The 16273-nt window shown below is 42.1% G+C and overlaps 1 protein-coding gene across 1 annotated transcript in view; it reads left to right on the forward strand.

Moving 5' to 3' along the window:
- Nucleotides 1–16273, forward strand: part of LOC122552709 (ALK tyrosine kinase receptor-like) — a 1052914-nt gene that overhangs the window by 244612 nt on the left and 792029 nt on the right. The gene's annotated exons all lie outside the window — the stretch shown is intronic.

Raw genomic sequence — 16273 nt, forward strand, 5'->3', positions numbered from 1 at the left:
GAACCCAACATGTTAACTGCTTTCAGATCCGAATTTACTGGTGTGGTATTTTAGCTTTTATTCGTTTTATTTGGTAAAAAAAAGTTGTTTGTTTATTGAGTACAATGATTTGAATTGCATTCAAATAGTCATTGTAAAATATGCTGTTATGATGAAGGTTCCCCATATTTATTTAATTGACACTACTTCCTCTAATGCAAATAGCCCTTCTTTCTGAAGACATTATGCTTGTAATGAAGAATATTTAACAAATGTTAATGCAAAAGTAAAATGAGATGCATGCATCCAACAGCACAGAGATGTTTCTGTTTTATTTCAGTTTAAATCTATGTAGACTTAAAAGGAAGATATCCACTATCCAAATTTCAAAATCAAGTTTCGGAGACAAATTTTCCACATGATGATCAAATGGGTGATCTGGAAATTAACCGGGATAGAAAGCCTTTGGTTTAATGGAAATTGAACTGAACATGGTCAAGGCATACTCAGAAACCAAGCAATGCACCTGCTTATTTGCATTCATGTAATCATTCCTATTATTTTGTCTTTAATCAGAAGAGGATATTAGGAGTGTCATTAGAGAATCCCTACTGTGTCTCAAAGTGACATTTTTCTGTTTCTATACTGCATTACATTACACTAATTATCCTGTGACAACTCTGAGTAAGACTGCCAATTAGGGGTGCTCTGTACTGTGTGTCCATTATCTTGGCTTGAGATCAGCCTATAATGTTGAGTTTAAAGTTGTCTTGGATCAAAGTTGAAATGACAGTGCACGAACAAATGTCGATCCTAGCCTCAAGTATCTTTGTCAGGACTCTGTATATACGGGAATAATACATCTGCCACTTTTGGGGATGACATTAACACACTCATGTGAAGGTATTTTCTTTTTGTTTTTTCATAGGATATCAGCATGCATTTGATTATAAGCTCTGGTTACTGGAGAATGTGGCTGGTGAGCCCTATCTTAAGCTAGTAGTTTGTCATGTGCAACAACAATCACAATGCTGTAAGGAAGGGAGTTCCACGTTGTTGGCCCAGTGAAAGTGAATGGCAACATGGTTCTGAATCAGGTTAGGCTATGGCTTTGAATAAACTTGCAAGTGGTGATGTTCCCTTGCATCTATGGCCTTTGACTTTTGAGGAGGTAGAGATTTTGGGTTTGAAAGGTGCTGAGGCAGGGAATGTGACAAATTGTTGTAATCATCCTATATATGATACACACTACTGTCACTGTGCACCAGTTGTGGAGAGTGAGGGAGTGGGGTTCCAGTAAATGGCTTGCTTTACCATGGATGCGGTCAAGCATCTCGAGTGTTGTTGGAGCGGCATTGATTTAGGCACATGGTTAGCATGCCATCATGCTACCAATCTGTGCCTTGTAGATAGTGGAAAGGTCTTGGGAGTCAGAAGATGAATTTGCACGTTCTGTTCCAATAGAATGTCCAGCCCTCTGTCATGCTCATGTAGCCACAGTTTTTAAAGAGGTCATTCAGTTCACTTTTAGTCAACAGTGAACCCTGAGTTTGTTTTGTGGAAGATTCAGTGATGGTAATGGCATTGAATGATATGGTTAGATTCTGTCTTGTTGGACATGGGTGTCACTTTTGTGACATGAATGTTGCTTGCCATTGGTCAGCCCAACCTTGATTGTTGTACTGCACCTGGCCATAGACTTTTTTGGTATCGGGGAAGTCACAATGATACTGAACATTGTGCAATCATCAATGAATGACCACACTTTTGACCAGAAGGTTGAGGGAAGTTCATTGATGAGGCAACCAAAGGTAACTTGAATAAAGGCATTATGCTGAGAATCTCCTGCAGTGATGTCCCAGGCCTGAGATGATTTATCTCTAAGAACTGCAACCAGCTTCTGTTGTGCTAAGAATGCCTCTAAACTCTGGAGAATAAATCCCTGATTCCCACTGACTCGACCTTTGCTTGGGGTTTTAATATTCATTGGTTCAAATGTTGCCGTGATATCAAGGGCAGAAATCCTCACCTCAAAATGAGGGAATTCAGCTCTTTTGTCTATGTTTGGACCAAGACTGCAAAGAGATTAGGAGTTGGTGATCCTGCCAGAACCCAAATTGAACATCAATGAGTAAGTAATTGCTCTACAAATGCCACTTAATAGTACTGTCCATGACAGCTTCCATCATTTGCTAATGTTCAAGAATAGGCTGATGAGATTTTAATCAGTTGGACTGGATTTGTCCAGCTTTTCTTTGGACAGACCTCATCTGGGCTATTTTACGCAGGAGCATCTAAATGAAGGTGTGGCAATGCTTTGCTGTCACATTTCTGGCCCATAGATTGATTGAATAAGGCCAGATGTTGAGAGCGCAAAATTATAGAATACACTGATTGATGTAAAACAACAAATCATAACATTGTCGAGAGTTCTCAATACTGCTCAGCTAAATTATATGGTTCCATACAATGTAATTATTTATTTTCAGAAGTGAAAATTGTATATTATTGGAACACTATATTAATGTGTGTTGATGGAATCGATTTCAGCTCAGTTAACATTCATTATTATCCCTACAAAAGAATCATGTGGTTACCTTTGTAAAACGTTGTTATGGTGTGAAACCTTTTAAAAGCCTTGGCTGGATTACAAAGGATGGTGAAGAATAAGCTGGATACAAAATAAGTGGACCACGTTAGCGTTAGCATAGTGTGAACAAAGTGCTCACAAAACAGTACTTCGGAACAGTACTTCCCTCTGGATTTTTCAAAATATTGCTTTAGGTACCATATGATTGATCTAATTTCTATTTTGAAAAGATACACGATATTCCACATGCATGTCCCAAAATGTGAAGAACTTAGTATTGATGTTCAAACAAAGGCTGCGAATCAAAAATGAGCTTCTTAAAATTCCATAAGCCACTGAGAACCAATTTTTATTTTAAAAATATGTTTATTCTTTTGCACATACCTTTCAAAAAAATGTTGTTAACATGTAAATTCCTTCATACTGTATGATTGGGACATGTTCAATTTTGCTAACCTGTTGAAGTGAGTCACCTGCCAGTGGCTGAACCTTAGAGTCTGAGAGTTATCGAGCTTTACAGCGTGGAGACAGGCTCTTTGGCCCAAATGATCCATGCCAACCAAAATGTCCACCTACTCAGACACTATTTCCCTGCACTTGGCCCATATCCTTTTAAACCATTCCTATCGAAGTATTTTGTCCAAATGCCTTTTAAATGTTGTTAATGTGCCCACCTCAACCACTTCCACTGGCAGCTCATTCCATATGTGTACCAGCCTCTGTGTAAAAATGTTGTTCCTCAGGTTCTACTTTATTCTTTCCCCTCTAACCTTAAACTGATGCCTTCGAGTCGATGCTACAGGAAGGATAGAAAGGGAGGCAAGAGAGGAGGGAGCGTGGCATTTTTGATAAGGGATAGCATTACAACTGTGCTGAGGGAGAATATTTCCGGAAATACATCCAGGGAAGTTATTTGGGTGGAACTGCGAAATAAGAAAGGGATGATCACCTTATTGGGATTGTATTATAGACCCGCTAATAGTCAGAGGGAAATTGAGAAACAAATTTGTAACGAGATCTCAGCTATTTGTAAGAATAATAGGGTGGTTATGGTAGAGGATTTTAATTTGCCAAACATAGACTGGGACTGCAATAGTGTTAAGTTTTAGTTGGAGAGTAATTTGTTAAGTATGTACAAGAAAATATTCTGATTCAATATGTGGATGTACCTACTAGAGAAGTTGCAAAACTTGACCTACTCTTGGGAAATAAGGCAGGGCAGGTGACTGAGGTGTCAGTGGCAGAGCACTTTGGGGCCAGCGACCATAATTCTATTAGATTTGAAATAGTGATGGACCAGAACCCTCAGGGTGAAAGGAAAGGCTGGTAGGTATAGGGAATGCTGGATGGCTAAAAAAATTGAGGGTTTGGTTAAGAAAACAAGGAAGCATATGTCAGGTATAGACAGGATAGATCGAGTGAATCCTTAGGAGAGTATAAAGGAAGTAGAAGTATACTTAAGAGGGAAATCAGGAGGGCAAAATGGCAACATGAGATAACTTTTGCAAATAGAATTAAGGAGAATCCAAAGGGTGTTTACAATTACATTAAGGACAAAAGGGAAACTAGGGAATAGGGCCCCTCAAAGATCAGCAAGGCAACCTTTGTGTGGAGCCGTAGAAAGTGGGGGAGATACTAAACGAGTATTTTGCACCAGTATTTACTTTGAACAAGGACATGGAAGATATAGAATGTAGGGAAATAGATGGTGACATCTTGAACAATGTCCATATTACAGAGGAGGAAGTGCTGGATGTCTTGAAATGCATAAAGGTGGTTAAATCCCCAGGACCTGATCAGGTGTACGCTAGAACTCTGTGGGAAGCTAGAGAAGTGATTGCTGGGCCCCTTGCTGAGATATTTGTATCATCGATAGTTACAGGTGAGGTGACAGAAGACTGGAGGTTGGCTAACGTAGTACCACTGTTTAAGAAGGGTGGTAAGGACAAGCCAGGGAACTATAGACCAGTGAGCCTGACGTCGGTGGTGGGCATGTTGTTGGAGGGAATCCTGAGGGACAGTATGTACAAGTATTTGGAAAGGCAAGGACTGATTAGGGATAGTCAACATGGCTTTGTACGTGGCAAATCATGTCTCACAAACTTAATTGAGTTTTTTGAAGAAGTAACAAAGAGGATGAGAGCAGAGCGGTAGACGTGATCTATATGGACTTCAGTAAGGTGTTTGACAAGGTTCCCCATGGGAGACTGGTTAGCAAGGTTAGATCTCATGGAATACAGGGAGAACTAGCCATTTGGATACAGAACTGGCTCAAATGTGGAAGACAGAGGGTGGTGGTAGAGGGTTGTTTTACAGACTGGAGGCCTGTGACCAGTAAAGTGCCACAAGGATCAGTGCTGGGTCCATTACTTTTCATTTATATAAATGATTTGGATGTGAGCATAAGAGGTATAGTTAGTAAGTTTGCAGATGACACCAAAATTGGAGATGTAGTGAACGGCGAAGAAGGTTATCTCAGATTACAACAGGATTTTGATCAGATGGGCCATTGGGCAGAGAAGTGGCAGATGGAGTTTAATTCAGATAAATGCAAGGTGCAACATTTTGGGAAAACAAATCTTAGCAGAACTTATACACTTAATGGTAAGGTCCTAGGGAGTGTTGCTGAACAAAGAGACCTTGGAGTGCAGGTTCATAGCTCCTTGAAAGTGGAGTTGCAGGTAGATAGGATAGTAAAGAAAGTATTTGGTCAGAGTATTGAATACAGGAGTTGGGAGGTCATGTGTCGGCTGTACAGGACATTGGTTAGGCCACTTTTGGAATTTTGTGTGCAATTCTGGTCTCCTTCCTTTCGGAAAGATGTTGTGAAACTTGAAAGGGTTCAGAAAAGATTTACAAGAATGTTGCCAGGGTTGGAGGATTTGAGCTATAGGGAGAGGCTGAATAGGCTGGGGCTGTTTTCCCTGGAGCATCGGAGGCTGAGGGGTGATCTTATAGAGGTTTACAACATTATGAGGGGCATGGGTAGGGTAAATAGACAAAGTCTTTTCCCTGGGTTGGGGAGTCCAGAATTAGAGAGCATAGGTTTAGGGTGAGAGGGGAAAGATATAAAAGAGACCTAAGGGACAACGTTTTCACGCAGAGAGTGGTACGTGTATGGAATGAGCTGCCAGAGGAAGTGGTGGAGGCTGGTACAGTTGCAACATTTAAGAGACATTTGAATGGGTATATGAATTGGAAGGGTATAGAGGGATATGGGCCGGGTGCTGGCAGGTGGGACTAGATTGGGTTGGGATATCTGTTCGGCACGGACAAGTTGGACCAAATGATCTGTTTCCGTGCTGTACATCTCTATGACTCTATGACTCCATGAGTCTGCGATTCCCTAACTCTAGTAAAAACACTGAGTGCATTCACCATAAAACCATAAATCTTGGAGCAGGAGTAGGCTATCTGGCCCTACGAGCCTGCTCCGCCATTTAATAAAATCATAGCTGATCATTTCATGGCCTCAGCTCCATTTTCCCACCCTCTCACCATAATCCTTAATTCCTTTGTTGTTTAAACAAAATCTATCTTAACTTTAAAAACATTTACTGAGGAAGCCTCAACTACTTCACAGGGCAGGGAATTCCATAGATTAACAACCCTCTGTGTGAAGAAGTGCCTTCTCAATTCAGTCTTAAGTCTGCTACCACTAATTTTGTGGCTATGCCCTCTTGTCCTAGTTTCACCCAGCAGTGGAAACATCCTCTCTACATCTAAGCTTATTTATCCCTTCATAATTTTATTTTTCTACAAGATCTCCCCCTCATCCTTCTAAATTCCAATGAATATAATCCCAGTCTGCTCAGTGTCTCCTCATAAGCCGACCTCCTCAACTCCGGAATCAACCTAGTGAACCTCCTCTGCACCTCCTCTGGAGCCAGTATATTTTTTTCTCAAGTAAGGAGACCAAAACAGCACATAGTACTCCAGGTGTGACCACACCAGCACCCTGCACAGCTACAGCATAACCTCCCTTTAGCAATGAAGGACAAAATTCCATTTGCCTTCCTAATTACTTGTAGTACCTTCAAACTAACCTTCTGTGATTCATGCACAAAACACCCAGATCCTTCTGCACAGCAGTACACTGCAACTTTTTTCCATTCAACTAATAATCCTTTTTACTGTTATTCCTTCCAAAATGGGTGACTTCACATTTATTAACATTGTATTCCATCGGCCAGACCTTTGTCTGCTCACTTAAACTATCTATGACCCTTTGCAAAGTTTCACAGTCCTCTGTACACTTTGCTCTGCCACTCATCTTAGTGTCATCCACAAACTTTGACACACTACACATGGTCCCCAACTCCAAATCATCAATGTAAATTGTGAATAATTGCTGTCCCAACACTGATCCCTGAGGCACACCATTAGTTACGTATTGCCAACCAGAATAGCACTCATTTATCCCCACTCTTTGCTTCCTATTAGTCAACCAATTCTCTATCCATGCTATTACTTTACCTGTAATGCCATGCATCCTTATCTTCTGCAATAGCCACTTGTGCAGCACCTTGTCAAAAGCCTTTTGGAAATTTAGGTACATCACATCCACTGGGCCCCCGTTGTCCACCGTGCTCATAATGTCTTCATAGAATTCCAAAAGATTAGTAAAGCATAACCTGCCCTTCATGAATCCATGCTGTGTCTGCCCAAATGGGCCATTTCTATCTAGATCCTTTGCTATTTCTTTCTTGATAATAGATTCAAGCATCTTCCCCACTACAGATGTTAAGCTAACTGGTCTATAATTCCCCGTCTTTGTCTACCACCCTTTTTAAACAGTGGCATCACATTTGCTATTTTCCAATCTGCTGGAACTGCTCCAGAGTCCAGCAAATTTTGGAGAATTACCACAAGTGCACTTGCTATTTCTCCTGCCATCTCTTTTAGCACCATGGGATGCATTCCATCAGGACCAGGAGACATGTCCATCCTTAGCTCCATTATCTTGCCCAATACTATCTTTTCTATGATAATGATTGTTTCCAGGTCCTCACCTACCTTTGTCTCTTTGTCAATTACTGGCATGTTATTTATGCCCTCTATGGCTCAACCATCCCATGATTAAATGCCCTTTCTCATCCTCTAAAGGACCAACTTTTACTTTAACCACTCTTTTTCATTGTATGTATTTATAGATGCTTTTGCTATCTGTGCTTGTATTCTGTACCAGTTTTTTTTCTCATGTTCTATCTTACTTTTCTTTATAGCTCTTTTTGTGGCCTTCTGTTGACCTTTCCCAATCTTCGAGTTTCCTGCTGAAATTGGCCTCTTTGTATGCCTTCTCTTTCAATTTGATGGCCTCCCTTATTTCCTTAGACACCCATGGCAGATTACCCCTTTTCTTACAGTCCTTCCTTTTCACTAGAATATACCTTTGCTGAGCACTTCGAAAAATGGCTTTGAAAGTCCTCCACTGCTCGCCAACTGTCCCACCGTAAAATCTTTGCTTTCAGGCTATTTTAGCCAAGTACTCCCTCATTCTATTATAGTCTGCCTTGTTTAAGCACAGGACCCTGGTATTGCATTTTATCTTCACATTCTCCACATTCAAATTCCACCATACTGTGATTGCTCCTTCCAAGATGATCCCTAACTAGGAAGTCATTAATTATTCCTGTCTCACTACACAAGATCAGATCTAGGAGAGCTTGCTCCTTCGTTGGTTCCATTTCATCGTGTTCAAGAAAACTATCATGGATACACTCAACAAATATCTCTTCAAGGCTACCCTGACCGAGCTGGTTCGACCAATCGACATGTAGATTAAAATCCCCCAATGATAATTGCTGTACCATTTTTACAGGCATTAGTTATTTCTTTGCTTATTGCCCACCCCAATATGATGTTATTATTTGGTGGCCTATAGACTACGCCTATCAGTGACTTTATCTTAGAATTTCTCTACATGCCTCTCTTCTGTAGGATCTCCTCTGAGTCTCCTACACATTAAAAAAAAAGTCCTAGTTTGTCCAAACTCTCCCTATAACTCAGATGGTTAGTCCTGACAACATCCTTGTAAATTTCTTCTCCAAGCTTTCCAGTTTATTAACATCCTTCCTATAGCAAGGTGATCAAAACTGAACACAATACTCCCAAGTGTGGTCTCACCAACGTCTTGTACAACTGCAATATAACTTCCCAACTTCTACAGTCAATGCCCTGAATGATGATGGCCAGTGTGCTAAACTCCATCATCCCCGCCCTGTCTACCTGTGACTCCACTTTCAGAGAACAGTGAACCTGAACTCCAAGGGCACTCTATTCCACTGCAGTGGTTATGGTCCAGGCCAGACCCCTCAAAGCATTTCGAGAAGGTAATCCTGACCCTAACCTTTCTAGTTGTTTTGAGCAAGTGTAAAATGGATATTGCAGGAGTAATGCAACTGGTCAAATCCTTCAGTTTTAAGCAAAATACAATTTATTTACAGGGTACTGAATGAAACGCAAACAAAACATAACAGAATACAGAATAACTTAATCTATCTGAAAACCCACAGACTAGCCAAACTTACGGATGCTGTTCCAAATTCCTGCAAGATTCCTCATAAACACCCCTTGGCAAAAAAAGGTAAAATCAAACACAGAGTCTTACAGGAGAGAGAGAGACAGCAGAGTGATTCAGCTTGGAACACCTTCTTCCATGGAGTTGTTTCTTTTGGATTCCTGGTTAACAACTGACCAGCAGCTCTGAACAGCCAGACTGATAAAACCCAAACCAAACCAAACCAAACCAGACCAGAGAACAGCTGAACTGTGAGAACTGGCCATTCCCCTTTCAAGGTCAAGTGCTTTTCTTAAAACTTGAAAGCCTTTTACTTGAGGCAATATCTGTTAGCTATAAGCAAATTGACCCTAAAACCCATCCAACTCAGATACCCCGGAACTTTTCTCTGGGTGCTCTGGTTTCCTCTCACAGTCCAAAGATGTGCAGGTCAGGTGAATTGGCTATAGTAAATTGCCCATTGTGTTCGGTGCGTTAGTCAGAGGGAAATGGGTCTGGGTGGGTTACTCTTCGGAGGGTCGGTGTGGACTTGTTGGGCCAAGAGGCCTGTTCCCACACTGTCGGGAATCTAATCTAATAAAAAAACTTCTACATTTACAACCCCTCTGAAAAAAACCCAAGTACATCATAACCTTGTTAAAGGAGCAGCATCATCACATACTCCTTAAGGCCCTACTGTTCACCATAAAACCCCTACCTTGATTTGATTTTCCAAAATGCAAGACCTCACACTTGTCTATATTAAACTCCCATTTGCTATTTCTCAGCCCACTTCCCCAGCTGAAATTTCTGATAACTTTCCTCACTGTCCATGATACTGTCTGTTTTAGTGATATTGTTATGAAGATGTGAGTGTACTGTACCTTTAAGAGAGAAAGCTAACAGAACTACCTGGCAGCACCAAGTGTTCTGAACAAGATACAATGTAACCTTTTGGTCCAGCAGTTAGGGTAGCTGGCTGTCTAGGGGGGCGGTACGGTGGCACAGTGGTTAGCACTGCTGCCTCACAGCACCAGAGACCCTGGTTCAATTCCTGCCTCAGGCAACTGTCTGTGTGAGTTTGCATGTTCTCCTTGTGTCTGCGTGGGTTTCCTCCCACAGTCCAAAAATGTGCAGGTTAGGTGAATTGGCCATGCTAAATTGCCTGTAGTGTTAGGTGTAGGGGAATGGGTCTGGGTGGGTTTCTCTTCGGAGGGTCGGTGTGGACTTGTTGGGCCAGAGAGCCTGTTTCCACACTGTAAGTAATCTAATCAAAAACAAATTTGCATTAGGCCAATCAGTTTAAATTATGCCCCAAAAATATTCCAAAGTCCAATCAAGTTTGAATTTAGTATATTGATAACCTTAAAAGACAATGACATAATCCGATGCTTTGAGGGTATAAGACCAGGAAAGGTTGAACAGTTGAGGGAGAACTGCCTAAAGACCAATAGATGTAGACTGCTAGTCGAACTGTCTGAGAGGTACTTGTCCAGAGAAGAAGGTTCCACAGAGAAAATCATCGACACTGATGTGGAGAGCAAGTCTGCAAAGAGAAGATTCGACAGCTGGCTGGTTTTAAAATTAGAATTTTTCAGTAAATCTTAATTGGGGGGTTTTATTAGACCGCTATTGTAGAAGGGAAAGTAAAAGATAGGTTAGAGGAAGGAGCTGTAAATAGTTGTTAGTTAACTATTCTCTGTTATACTTTAAGAAATAAAGTTGTTAATTTGTACTTTAAATAGTTCTTGTCCTCTCGAATCTTCAGATTACTGCAGGGGATAAATCTTTTCTGTGTTGCTGGTTTAAAGTAAGCAAGAGGGTTTATCTGTGTTGTAACAGTATCTGCAAACTTACTAATCATGCCTTGTACACTCTCATCCAAATCACTGATATAGATACCAAACAGCAGTTGTCCTAGCATTGACCCTTGAGGCACTTCACTAGTCACAGGGCCTCCAGTTCAACAAGCATCCTTCCACTATTATCCTCTGCTTCCTACCATCAAGCCTATTGTGTATCCAATTTGCCAACTCACCATGGATTCCATGTGATCTAAGCTTCCAGAGCAGACTACCATGTGGAATCTTATCGAAGATCTCACTGAAATCCATTTAGACAATGTCTACTGCTCTGCCCTCATCACCTTCCTGGTCACTTCATCAAAGAATTCTAACAAACTTGTGAGGCATGATCTCCCACGCACAAACCTCCCACAACCTTGCCCTTCACCCTTACAGGAACATATACCTTGAACTCTATTTATCTCACTTTTAAAGGCCTCCCACTTGCCAGAGGTCCCTTTGCCTGCAAACAAACTATTCCCATAAACCTCTGCAAGCTCCTGTCTAATTCCATCAAAATTTGGCTTGCCCCAATTTAGAACTTGAACTTGTGGACTAGTTTTGTCCCGCTCCACAACTATTTTAAAATTAATGGAATTATCGTCACTGGTTCCAAAGTGCTCTCCACTGTCATCTCAGTCACCTGTCCTGTCCTATTTCCCCAAGAGTAAGTCGAGTTTTGCCCCTTCCCGAGTAGGACCCTCTATATACTGTTTAGGGAAACTTTCCTCAACACACTTAACAAATTCCACCCCATCGAACCATTTGACACTCTGGCAGTCCTAGTCTATGTTAGGAAAATTAAAATCCCCTCCTATGACAACCCTATTGCTCCTCCAAGTCTCCCCAATCCCTCTGCATATTTGTTCCTGTAATTCACATTGACTATTTGGAAGCTTCTTGATTTTTGATCTATTGAAATTTATCTCTGACTGGGATGAGGTGACACAAGGTAGATCAGTGCCACTTTGCAAATGCTCAATCTATTCAATATTGCACACTCCCTGTGCTCTTATGTATGAGCATGAACATTGAAATAATATTGACAATTCTATTTGCAGAAGTTGTCACACCCAAAATTGCAGTTCCTCCGACAAGAGATTTATAAAATCATGAGGGGCATGGATAGGGTAAATAGACAATGTCTTTTCCCTGAGTTGGGGGAGTCCAGAAACAGAGGGCATAGGTTTAGGGTGAGATGGGAAAGATTTATAAGGGACCTAAGGGGCAACCTTTTCATGCAAAGGATGATACGTGGATGGAATGAGCTGCCAGAGGAAGTGGTGGAGGCTAGTACAAATACAGCATTTAAAAGACATCAGGATGGGTATATGAAGAGGAAGGGTTTAGAGGGACATGGGCCAAGTGCTGGAAAATGGGGCTAGATTAATTCCGGATATCTGGACGGTACGGGCGAGTTGGACCAAAAGGTCTGTTTCTGTGCTGTATATCTCCATGATTCTATGACAACAGGTCACATGACCATTTCTAAGCCAACTTTCTGAGTCACCAAATCAATGCAAATTATTGTGGATGTTGGAAGTTGGAAATAAAACAAAGTGCTCAAGAAACTCAATGGGCTGCTGCGTTCTCCATCACATTCTGTTATAATCGCTGCTTCAGAAACCAGCTTAGAAAAAAGAGGGGGTTATCTAACCTCTGTCCATCTTCTGAACTCTTTATTCGGTCAGTATTCCGTGGCATGGTGTCTCAGTGGTTAACATGGTGTCTCACAGCGCCAGGAACTAGGGTTAATTGCAGCCTTGGGTGACTGTGTGAAGTTTGCATGTTCTTCCTGTGTCTGTGTGGGTTTCGTCTGGGTGCTCTGGCTTCCCCCACAATCCAAAGATGTGCAGGAATAGTGGATTGGCCATGCTACATTGCCCTGAAGTGTCCAGGCATAGCCATGGGAATATGGGGATAGGTTGGGGGTGGCTCTATGTGGGATGCTGTTCCAAAGTTGATGGGCCAGATGGCCTCTTTCTACACTATAAGGATTTTATGATTTAAAGGTCTCCTGCTGGCTCACAAAAGGTGGCACTATCTATAAGTGGACTTGACAGAGAACATTGTTGACAGGCACAGAGGAAATTCATGACTGATTGGAAGTCAACAGAGGCAGTTTCCAGCTTGTGTCAGAGAATAGTGAATAACTCTTCCACTAGCAGGAACCTATATGAAATTACCAAATGGACCTTTAAAGTAGAGGATTGACACTGATAGCAGTCATAACTTTAGTGAAGAGCTGTAATTAAATGATGTGGAACATCTGCAGATTGAAGACTGTGTGCCTTTCTGCAATTCGTCTGGTGACACTAATGACAGCAGCAGCAGTAAATCTTGCAACAGGCTTTTTCAGTCCATGGGCAGGCTGGATGCTGAGGATGGGAGAAAGTGAGGACTGCAGATGCTGGAGATCAGAGTCAAAGAGTGTGGTGTTGGAAAAGCACAGCAGGTCAGGCAGCATCCGAGGAGCAGGAGAATCAATGCTTCAAGCATCAGCTCTTCATCAGGAATGAGGGGGTGGCCCAAAGGGGCTGAGAGATCAATGGGAGGAGGTGGGACTCAGGGGAAGGCAGCAGAGAATGTGATAGATAGACTGAGCAGGGGGGTGAAAGTGATAGGTCGGAGAGGAGGAGGCAGTGATAGGTGGGAAAGAAGATGGACAGGTAGGACAGGTCAAGAGGCCGATGCTGAGTTGAAAGGGTGGATCTGGAATATGGTCGGGGGAGTGGAAATGAGGAAACTGATGAAATCCACATTGATCCCATGTGGTTGAATGGTCCCAAGATGGAAGATGATGCGTTCTTCCTCCAGGCGTCAGGTGGCAAGGGTTTGGTCTGCAGACCAAAGGGGTAACCATAGGCACCTGCATGGGCCCCAGCTATACCTTTCTTTTCAGAAGGTACGTGGAACAGTCCATCTTCTGCAGCTACGCCGGCACCATTTCCCACCTTTTCCTCCACTACATTGATGACTGGATCGGCGCCACCTCGTGCTTCCATGAGGAAGTTGAACAGTTCATCAACTTCACTAACAAGTTCCACCCCAACCTTATGTTCATCTGGACCATCTTGGACATTTTCCTCTCCTTCCTGGACCTCTCCATCTGAATTAACTGTGACTGACTCAACATGGACATCGATTATAAACTCATCAATCTCCACAGCTACCTGGACAAGACCTCCTCCCATCCTGCCTCCTGTAAAAATGCAATTCCCTATTCCCAATTCATCACATCTGCTCCCAGGAGGACCAATTCCACCACAAAACATACCAGATGGCCTCCTTCTTCAAAGACTGCAATTTCCCCTCCCACGTGGTCAGTGAAGCTCTCCAGCAAATCTCATCCACTTTCTGCATCTCTGCCCTCAAACCCCAGCCCTCCAACTGCAACAAGGACAGAACCCTCCAGTCCAGCTCCACTCCCGCACCTCCACACTGCCACCACACCCCCGATTTAACTCTCAATCTCTCAATCTCTCAACCCTCTTGGCCCACCCCCTCATTCCTGATGGAGAGCTTATGCTCGAAACGTCGAATCACCAGCTCCTCGGATGCTGCCTGACCGGCTGTGTTTTTCCAGCACCACACTCTCTGATTCTGGATGCTGAGGATGTTCCCTTTAGCCAGTGAGGCAGTTCCCTAAACCGCATGTTAAAGGCTCGAGATTTGTGTTACCCGGGGTCATGGAACCATAGAAAATCTGAGCAGGAGTAGGTCATTCTGATCTTCCAGCTTGCTGTGCTCATGGCTGATGATCCTACTTAGTAGCCTGTTCCCAATTTCTCCTTTATCCATTGATCCGTTTAGTTCTAAGAACTATATTTAACACCTTCCTGAAAACATTCAGTATTTTAGCATCAAATCTTTCTTTGGCTGAGGATTCTGCATGCTTATCATTCTCTGGTTGAAAAATGCTCTTCTCATCTCAATGCCAAATGACCTACCAGATATACTTTTTCTGGACTCCTTAAGACCATCCTTTCTCTGCCTACTCCATCTAGTCTTGCGTTTACCCTGTCTAGTTCACATGAAGGAATATTATGCATTGGCACACACAAGGTATCATGACTGTTCATGGCTTTTTTTAAGAATGAGGGTGATCTCATACAAACCCGCAGTAAAATTCTAACAAGTCTGGGCAGGGTAAATGCAGGAATGATGTTACTTTTACTCTATGCCTTGAAGGTTTACTTGTGATCTCGATTAAATCCCAGTGTGTCAACAGGGCAGTTTCTCAGCACCAGGAGCTTTGACATTTTACTTGGCTGCTTCCCATGGGATGTACCTTACAACCCTTAAGGCAGTGATTCCATATGGTCTGCATTCATAGCATAGTTTGGGCACAGGGTCCAAAATCTTTTGTAACTTAAAATTAATGCCTGAGAAACTACTTGGTGCGCACTTGTAATTTCCTGTGATGCGCTGACTGGAATGGTGGCATAACACCTAAGGTTCCAACAGATGGTGCCAGTTTAGAATTAATGAATTTATTATTTGTGTGGAGTGCATGCGAGTATGATCAACAAAACCAACCCAATAAAGGGACAGATCATGATTAGATGGACTTGATGTGATTGGCTGATTTCAGGGTTTCTTTCTCACTTCAAGTATTGTGATAACTCAGTCCTAAATTTGAAACCTTTAAACACCAGGGCTTTTTAGTTAAGGAAATAAGTCAACAAATCAGTGAACAATTTTACTGCGGGTTTGTATGAGATCACCCTCATTCTTAAAAAAAGCCATGAACAGTCATGATACCTTGTGTGTGCCAATGCATAATATTCCTTCATGTGAACTAGACAGGGTAAACGCAAGACTAGATGGAGTAGGCAGAGAAAGGATGGTCTTAAGGAGTCCAGAAAAAGTATATCGGGTAGGTCATTTGGCATTGAGATGAGAAGAGCATTTTTCAACCAGAGAATGATAAGCATGCAGAATCCTCAGCCAAAGAAAGATTTGATGCTAAAATACTGAATGTTTTCAGGAAGGTGTTAAATATAGTTCTTAGAACTAAACGGATCAATGGATAAAGGAGAAATTGCTTGCACTGAATTAACAATCTTTCATGTCATTAGATGCAAAGCATTGAACAATCACTGAACTCCTTTTGAAGTGCAGTCAGTGTTATAGACTCATAGAGATGTACTGCATGGAAACAGACCCTTCGGTCCAGCTCGTCCATGTTGACCAGATATCCCAACCCAATCTAGTCCCGCTTGCCAGCAACTGACCCATATCCCTCCAAACCCTTCCTATTCATACATACATTCAGATGCCCATTAAATATTGCAATTGTATCAGTCTCCACCACTTCCTCTGGCAGCTCATTCCATACACTCACCATTCTCTGTGTGA

The sequence above is a fragment of the Chiloscyllium plagiosum genome, chromosome 9, assembly GCF_004010195.1.
Source record: "Chiloscyllium plagiosum isolate BGI_BamShark_2017 chromosome 9, ASM401019v2, whole genome shotgun sequence".
Taxonomy (NCBI): domain Eukaryota; kingdom Metazoa; phylum Chordata; class Chondrichthyes; order Orectolobiformes; family Hemiscylliidae; genus Chiloscyllium; species Chiloscyllium plagiosum.